The following is a 9,547-nucleotide window of genomic DNA, read 5'->3' as shown; positions in this document are numbered from 1 at the left end:
GAATTATATTGCTATTGCAGATGGTGAGTTGATTCGAGTCTCTGAATTCCACAGCGTTTTCCATTACTGTGCTTGGCCACATAGCCACATAATCGTAAGTACAAAAACACTCTCATCTCATTTCCCTTGGCTTAAGTACTGCGATTTGTGCCACTCACTAAAATGCAGGCACTTCTCCCCCCTTTTAAATTTGATATTTCAATACCATCCACCAGCTCTTCTGGCCACTTCAGAATTTTCCCCAGTCACAGTTCCCACTCTATGCTCACTTTTAGGCTGGATTTTTCAGTATGCTGTGCGAGATACAACCATTTCATCACACAAAATGAAAGTGTGATTCACTGCCATATGAATACAAGAGCAATACGTAAGCTTTGTGCTCAAGATACATGCAAGTTACACATTCATATCATGCCAAAGCCTTATTAAAATTGTTAGTATTTCACTAAATAGTAAATAGCACCCTTGATTCAACATGAATAGTATCCAAGCAAATTCACACCATTTACTTCATTATTTTATTAGTTTTCTATGCCAGCCTTCGTCCGAGGATCACAGGGCAGTTTACAATATAAACACACAAAAATACACAACATAGTAACAAACAATGTCCTCAGTATATTATTTTATTTATTAAGAACTGTGGTGAGCTTGGGGGTGTGGCTTAGCGAGTGGACCTAGGTGAAGCCTACACATACACAGATTTTACTCTGGTCCACTCCCTGGGCATAAAAGGAAGGCATGGCCAGGAAAATCGCAAATGCTTGTCCTGTGTTGATTGCAATCTCATCTGGGGCTTGCGGCCCGTGGTTCCTCTGTACCTTGGGCCCACAATATTACAATTATGGAATACTATTTTTAATGCTTTGTGGTTGTTGATGCTTTATTTTTAGTGCTTTTATACTGTATGGAAGACTTTGATTTGACTGAAAAGGGACTGAGAAAGTGAATAATAGTAATAGTAATAGTAATAACAATAATAATAATAATAATAATAATAATACTGATTGACTAACAGTTTGTAAGGGATACTCTTTCAATTAGAAATTCATATTACATTTATTATCCAATGTCTTGTTTAGCCTAACTAGAACATATAAACTACTGTATTTACTCAAATGTAATGCACACCTTTTTTAGCCAAATTATGTCATGAAAGTTAGGGTGCGCATTAGTTTTGAAAATTGAGGTGTGCATTAGATTCAATGGCGCATTAGATCGCGTAAATACAGAAGGTTATTAAACCTAATTGCAATTTATTTTTGTATTTATTGTATTTTACATTGTGATTTGGATTTTATGACTGCTTGAGAGTCAACTTCCATATTCTGTTTCAATGAATTCTGCAGCTCCACCTTGGACCCTGGCCAACCCAGGAATTGCCAGAATACCCTGAGCACTGATCCTCTCCTGAGATTTTCCAGCCCATCACTGTCAAGGAGGACAGCCAGCCACAGAGGAAGCATTCGAGTTCTGGCAGCACTTTTCAGACATCCAGCTGCAATATGCATCAAACTGCTATTGATGCAGTCTGATGCAGAAGGTTGGAAGAAGCAATTGTTGCTCTATGGGTCTCAAAGGATAAGAGCATGCCTACAAGGCAGCTGACTGCAGTCACATTTTGACACTGTAGCACATAATCAGATGTACTGAGTAAGTGGTCCTGGAAAAATCTGGAGCCTTTCCTCTCAGCACGAAATGTGAGAACTTGGCCATGCACTGATTTTGCTTGCAGTTGTCTTCATCAGATGTATGAATCGGATGGAGACTAGCTAGGCTGAAATCCCTTGCAGGTGGTCATTGTAGACCTACTACAGCAAGTAAAACATGTTAAGGACCCATTGCCATTAGTCCATAAGTTCTGTTCAACCAACATCTGAATGGCTCTTTTCATCTAAGGCTGCTGACCTAAGTTGATCACAGCTTTGAATATTTCCTAATACTTTAGCAAACAATTCACATGAAAGTGAGTAGGGCTGAATAGTGCTTAACTTCTCATTAAACCAATTTGGGATTGGGTTCTACAATGAGAAACTGATCCTTTCGTGTCATTGGCCCCGTCTGGTGGAATAATCTTGCCAACAGAGATTCAGCGGGTGCCTTATGTGCCAACTTTTAAATGCCTGCTGAAAACTTTTCTATTCTGCCAGGCCTATGCAGGCAATTAAGAGTACATCAATCACAATGGTCTGTTGATGTCTGCTTTCAATTTCTTTTTGCCTTTAACTTGTTTTTAACTTTTTATGATGTTATTGTTTGGTTTTATGTTTTTATATTGCAAACCGCTATGATATATGATATCTATTTACGATACAGCAGTATATACACATTTTTTATAAATTAATGACATATTTCTTGATGACATTTAGCTGGCCGAGGAAAATAATTATATACAGTGGTACCTTGGTTCTCAAACTTAATCCATTCCAGAAGTCTGTTCCAAAACCAAAGCGTTCCAAAACCAAGGCACGCTTTCCCATAGAAAGTAATGCAAAATGGATCAATCTGTTCCAGACTTGTAAAAACAACCCCTAAAAGAGCAATTTAACATGAATTTTACTGTCTAACGAGACCATTGATCCATAAAATGAAAGCAATAAACAATGTACAGTGGTACCTCGGGTTAAGAACTTAATTCGTTCTGGAAGTCTGTTTTTAACTGGAAACTGTTCTTAACCTGAGGTACCACTTTAGCTAATGGGGCCTCCCACTGCTTCCGGGCCGCTGCCGTGCGATTTCTGTTCTCCTGAAGCAAAGTTCTTAACCCAAGGTACTATTTCTGGGTTAGTGGAGTCTGTAACCTGAAGCATCTGTAACCCAAGGTACCACTGTACTGCAGTCACACACTCACTCACTCAATCAATCAATCAATCAATCAATCAGTAGCCGAACTGGGTTCCACAGTCACAAAAAAGCCACAAAAACAAAAAGCAAAATAAATAGCAAAAACAGACAGAGCTCAGCGTAACACTCAAAATGCAAGTGTGGCACTCAAATCGGAAATGTAACACTCAAAACGGAGCATGTTCGGCTTCCGAAAATAGTCTGCAAACTGGAACACTAACTTCCGGGTTTGCAGTGTTTGGGTTCCAAGTTGTTTGAGAACCAAGGTACCACTGTAGTCCGAACTGTAATCCATTGAAATATAGGAAGGACGCTGACCATTGATTTCACTATCTCACTATTGTCTACAATAGCCAGCAGCAATTCTCCATGGTACCAGACATGAAGGTTTCTCTAGACCTACCTGGAGACCTCAGGAATTGAACTTGGGATCTGTTATATCTGAGCTTTAGCCCTTCAGCAGGAGGAGAACCCATAATTGTTTATGTAGCTGAGATGGTTTTGTCCTGACTATAACACCAACACCGCCACTTTATCCTAATACGATAGATGCACAAACACTATTATAATACCTTACATACGATCTATTTCTGCATATTCAAAGTATTTTCTCATCTCAATCATCCTTACAAGATGCCCACATTATTATGCCCAATATTGCACATGGTGGGGGGGTGGTGCACTGAGGCTGAAACAATTGTGGCTTTAAAGGCTGCAATCCTATATATCAGGGATAGCCAACATGGTGCCCTCTAGATGTTGCTGGGTTACAGTTCCCATCCTCCCTAACCACTGGCCATTGTTATTGGATCCATTGAGAGTTGGAATCCATTAACATTGAGCTATCCCTAATATAAACACTTCCCAAGAAGTAAGTCCCATTTAACTCACTGGTGGTTACCTCTGAATAGACATGCACAGGATTGTATTGTAAGCTAATCAGTGAATGTGTGGATCAGGTAAGAGTTGAACCAAGGAGTCTCTGGCTTCTGTCACAGAGCTACATCAATCTCTTGTTGGGTCATCTTTGGTGCAGAATGCTTTCACCAGACATGTGAATTGGCACTGAGCCACCCCCCCCCCTTTAAGATTAAGACATATTAACAATAAGATTTGCTGACAGAAAAGTTTTATATTATGGGAAGAGGCCTTACTGATGTGTAGAATATAAACGGTCTCGTAGATTTACATGGACGTTCCTTATTATTTTAGCAAAGTGTAGATGAGACATTAATGTCATCTTGAAGAAGTTTCAGCTTTTGAGATCAAGAGCAGCAGAAAAAGATTTCCAGTTGTTGGGAATCTGAGATTTTAGCAATTTCTATTTATATAATATTTACCACTAGCTGAGGAAAAAGCCCCTTCTCCTGCCAATATCAGGGGAAAATGTCTACATAAATTAAGGCCTAGAACTACTTTGGTTTAGAATTTGTAACAAATCTTCTGGGAACTTAGAAACCTTGTTGTTTTGTGGCATTCCTTCCATCCCCTAATATGCTCTAATGAATGATATTGAAAGATAAGAAATGTCTGTTTCTGAAAACAGCTGGCCTGGGTTTGGTTCTTTGGAAGTACATTATAAAGTCCTGGTTTAAAACCAAGAAGTTAACAGGAATGCTTCCAAATCAGTTATATCCTTCTGATATTAATTAAAGCTAGTTTATATCTAGAAGGAAGGTAAAACTGTAACCAGTACAAAATTACTTGATAGCCACTGTTGCATTTCCAAATACAATGTAAGCATTTAACACCTCAGTTGGCAACAACCGTGAGTTTGGTTTTAGCTGAATTAGCTCTGCTGACTTCAGCAAGACAATCCATTTAAATCCAAGTACTTTGGTTTAATTCCGTTGTGGACTATGCTGGTAGAATCTGGGACCTCATCCTAAATATATGTTGCTGGAAGTGAACTCTAAGGCTCCAACTACATAGATGTACATTGGCTCCCTCCCCTTATGTAAGCACATATTTTGGGTCATGCTTCTCCTGTTGCAATCCTATAGTAACCCACCCTAACCCTCTGAACAGGCCTTTGGGCATATCCAGTGGGGCACAGGAGGGTGAGAGGAAAAAACTGTTTCATAAGCTGCTTTCCACTCATGTAACTGTTGGATACAACCAATTCTTTCTTGCATTTTCATTTGATGAAGAAAGCCACAAATATTGGGTTGGATCCTAAGAGTTATGAGCAGACATTTTTCCTGTGGAAGACAACTTTCCCATCATCCTACTGCAGCCCCCGAAAAGTTGGGACTTTTCCAGGTGACCTATTTATTCCACATTCACCCTGATTTGGAGGTTAGATTATATCCAGTCTTCATTGAGCATTCATTCTGATTTCTTTATGGGATGGCTATATCACAATGAACATTTATCCTAAATTAATTGTGATTTGCTTGCGGGACATTTTATACATCTTTCCTCTAGTCATTCACTTATCCCACACTTTTTAGTGCATTTTCCATTAAGTTTCCAAACCTCAAGGAGTCCAGTTCTTTCTTTTTTCTTCTTCAAGCGGATTAGAGCAACAGAACCCATTAATTCACTTTAATTGCACAATTCTAGGCTGTGTATACACCAGACTTTTAAAGTGCATTTAAAGTACATTTCCCCCACACAAAGAGGGCACTGTAGTTTGTTAAGGGTGCTGGGAACTGGAGCTCTGTGAGGGGCTAAACCAGGTTTCCTCAAACTTGGCCCTCCAGATGTTTTTGGCCTACAACTCCCATGATCCCTAGCTAGCAGGACCAGTAGTCAGGGATGATGGCAATTGTAGTCTCAAAACATCTGGAGGGCCAAGTTTGAGGAAGCCTGGGCTAAACCACAGTTCCCCAAATTCTTCTTTTTTTGAGGGGTGAAAAAAATGCTTCACATCTATGTGCCTGAATCTCTCCCATGCAGTTTTGAGCCATTCTTAGTGTGGGATGTGGCTGCATCTTGAAAAAGGAATTGAGATAAATCAGGGGCACCCCTTTGTATGCGTAGAGTCTATTTCCCACTCTCACAAGAGGCCCTTTGGAGTCAACCCAACGACTGCATATATAGCACACACTGAGAAGATTAGTATAATCCATGACAAAAAGAAAAACACCAGCACTCTTCAGACTAATTAGACCTCTTATACATTACTATTTTCTGACAGTAGTTAGAACTCCAGCTGTATGCCACCAGTCGAGTTAACTCCTTTGAGGAGTGTTGACATGACCAAGAACTGTCGTGGATATCAGCAATCATTATAACTACTGCGCTGAATGGGAACGTGTCATATCGCTGAAAGGGAAACCCACAATATGCATGTCTAATATTAATTCCCTTGAGAATGAGGTGCAGCAGTATATCAAGAGGAATTATAGTTCTCTTAATTGATCCTCAGTTTGCTCTTTTGTTTTCATACTGGAGTTCCTGACCCTTGGTTTCTGCACTGGTTCTTTTCAGCCAACACTCACATCCTATCCGCCTAACTGATTTCTCTTCTCTTTTTACCTTCATTGTCCACTTCATGGATTCACTTTCAAATGCTTCCAAGGTCTCCCTCCTTTATAGATAAACTTCTCTTCTTTCTCCATATAGTCTTCCATGAATCTGTTTCTCTATGGGAGGGATGTGGAAGCTGCGGCCCTCTGGATGTTGGATTCCAGCTTCCACCAGCCCCACCCAGCATGACCAATGGTCAGGGATGATGGGAGTTGTAGTCCATCAACAGCTAAAGGGACATCCCTGTTCTATGGCTATCAAGTTTCTTTTTGGTTAAACTACTGTATTCCATGCCTAGCTCCCTTTTCCCTTAAGCTTCATTCAATTGGAATGCCCTTCCACCTGACACCCGACTCTCTTTCTCGGTTACTGCACTGCCAAGTATTTCAAGACACGGCTATTTTCGCTGGCTTTTCTCTGTTAGCAAAGTCACTTAAATAACACAGATGGAGTCCAGAGAGAAAAGAAATACTGATTACACTTTACTGAGGAAACTGAATAAAAACAGAGAAAGGAACAGAGAGGTTTCCTCTCTTTTTTACCTCCTGCCCTGTACTTAGGTAAAGGTAAAGGGACCCCTGACCATTAGGTCCAGTCGTGGCCGACTCTGGGGTTGCGCCGCTCATCTCGCTTTATTGGCCGAAGGAGCCGGCGAACAGCTTCCAGGTCATGTGGCCAGCATGACTAAGCCGCTTCTGGTGAACCAAAGCAGCACATGGAAACGCCATTTACCTTCCTGCCGGAGCGATACCTATTTATCTACTTGCACTTTGACGTGCTTTGAAACTGTTAGGTTGGCAGGAGCAGGGACCGAGCAATGGGAGGTCACCCCGTTGTGGGGATTCGAACCACCGACCTTCTGATCGGCAAGTCCTAGGCTCTGTGGTTTAACCCACAGCACCACCCGCACAGGTAGATATTCAATTAAACATACAGAGCAAAACTCCCTCAGAACTACACAGACAATTAGAGCACCTGCAACCTCAATAAACATGCTACTCAGCTGGGTTGCTGAAGAACATCCCCCCCTTCCCCCACTTGGCTAGTTGATGTCAGCACTAACAGAATTACCCCTTTAATTCCACATAGAATAATCTCTGCTGCTGTTCTTCAGAAACTTTCAACTACTTTCCTTTCACTTCATTGTTCTTCCCTCCCTAATGTGTCTTGTCTTTACATGAAAGGGAGGCCTACTTTATTCTTAACTTTTGTACTTCTAGGTCTTTGAATATAAATATTATTTATGTTTATGTGTCTCTTTGTTGTCTATTTTGACTGATTTGTACTTTGACAATAATAAAAGCAATATTAAAAAAATATTAAAAATAAAATTTCTAATATATGGAAAAACAGCACAAAGCCACATTGGCTAACCATTATATTAAGCTGCAAAGATAACATATGAAATGCAGTTTCATTGTAATGGCAATTAAAATCTGCTGAAGAAAGAGTTTTGCATAATTTTCAAACGACAAAAGAGGCGGCTGCCTAAAACAGTGGCACATTCTTCCTGAGCATGTAGTACGTGTTACAGCACGACTATGTGCTTCTATTGCTCACTCTTTATTCTGCAAATAATTGGTAATTATACATTGTCTGGAGCTATAAGCACTGTTAATTTATCATTGTCAAAGAGGGATTTGAAAGATTGAGCTATTTGTAAAATGTAGTTGGCAGCATTATAAACTAATGTCTCAGGAATCGTCAGGGTGTTTTATTTATTTATTTTAAAGTCCTCATTTCCTTAGGAAATGACAGTATGCAAAGCTGTAACTTTTCTGTTTCCACTGAAGAATTGCCTTTTATTGGGGTTTCAGTAAAGTTGCAATTGCCTACATGAGTTTCAGTTAATGTGGTCTGAGGTTGTGGACAAAATTCTTGTAGTTTCCAGTTCTATGAGACTTGTTCAACCTGGCTAGTTTTACCATGCCACGAGAGTTCAGAAAGAACTTATTGAATCCTTTCAAAAGGAGAGATTTACTTTTTAGGGATACTTGATAGATCACAGGTTCTTGTCAAATACTGGTCAAACAGGACTTTTCTTCCACTGTTGTTGGGGTTTTATGGAGGCTTAGGGGAGGTGCCTGAACTCACCATGACACCTCCCTTGTTCTCTTGGAATGGCAATGGCACCCACCTGAGAGGTGCCGGAACTGAGTTCCGGCGAGTTCCGGCTGAAAAAGCCCTGATTTCAATGTTTGCAAATGTGTGCTTCTGAATGATACTCTTTGCAAAATGTGGTAGGATCAATTGTCCTTTGTTTTATTTGTTTTCATTATTAGTCATTAATTCTTACTATTTCAATTATTATTATTCATTGTTATTAGGTCTATTATTACTTATAATAAAGTTCCTTTGTCCTAGTTAGCCTCTTGGCTCACATAAATAATGTGAAATGGATAAGATAAGGCAAGGGGGGGAATGGCTGTTATATACTGAATTTCTGCACAACACTATAAAGTCCCCAAACCTAGGGCTAGCTGTATATTGGTTTGTGTGTGTCTGTGTATTCTTTATGTGTGTATTCTTTTTTTAATGTTAATAACAAAAATACAGTTTAAGTACATTCTTCTGTGTGCACTGCATGTACATGTATTTGCATGTAGGCAATATTTACATAAATTTTGCACCCTGAATAACATTCTTTTGTTATTAAACAAAGTTATACCGGTTAAATTGTGGTCTTGGCTAAACACCATGGCCAAATTTTCATATCCCACTTGCCAGAATTGATTTATGACGTGCTAACTAGTTTTCTAATAATTTTGGAGGGGGATGGTTCGCTCAATTACAAATGCACCCCTCCACTGTTTGCAATTCGTAGCTGCATGTGAAAAATTGATCCAGATGCGAAGGAAAGCGATCCATCATGTAGCTAAAGGATTGCCAATGAGGAATAGCACAGAGGATCCCTCATTTCCCACAAATAGCTATGCATGTTTTGCAAAATGGAGGTAATGTTGTCCTAATACCAGGGAATAATGGTGTCCCCCAGTAGCATTTTTAGCAGTGGTTACTCATAGTAACAAAGTACCAATGCTTTTAGCCACAGCATGAGGCAGCATACTTCAGTTGTCCTGGCAGCTTCTTCCTTTGTCGGTTATTAAAGTGATCCTTTATGAATGAAAACAGTGATAATAAAAAGGAGAAAATGTGCATCATGCTGTGAACAATTTCCTGCCGCTCTGACTGATCCACTTCAATAGCCCTTGCAGTTGTGGCTATTTGC

General features: G+C 39.9%; 1 long non-coding RNA gene across 1 annotated transcript in view; it reads left to right on the top strand.

Moving 5' to 3' along the window:
- Positions 1–3,219, top strand: part of LOC310742542 — a 140,820-nt gene extending 137,601 nt beyond the window's left edge. Inside the window, exons 5-6 of the long non-coding RNA XR_014538533.1 lie at positions 21–94; positions 1,350–3,219. This is a non-coding gene — a long non-coding RNA (uncharacterized lncRNA). The remainder of the gene's footprint in view (positions 1–20; positions 95–1,349) is intronic.
- Positions 3,220–9,547: the final 6,328 nt, after the last annotated feature.

This window comes from Podarcis filfolensis (genome assembly GCF_964270895.1).
Source record: "Podarcis filfolensis genome assembly, chromosome: 9".
NCBI lineage: Eukaryota > Metazoa > Chordata > Lepidosauria > Squamata > Lacertidae > Podarcis > Podarcis filfolensis.
Note: the sequence above shows the minus strand (reverse complement) of the source record. Positions and strands in the feature narration are given on the sequence as shown.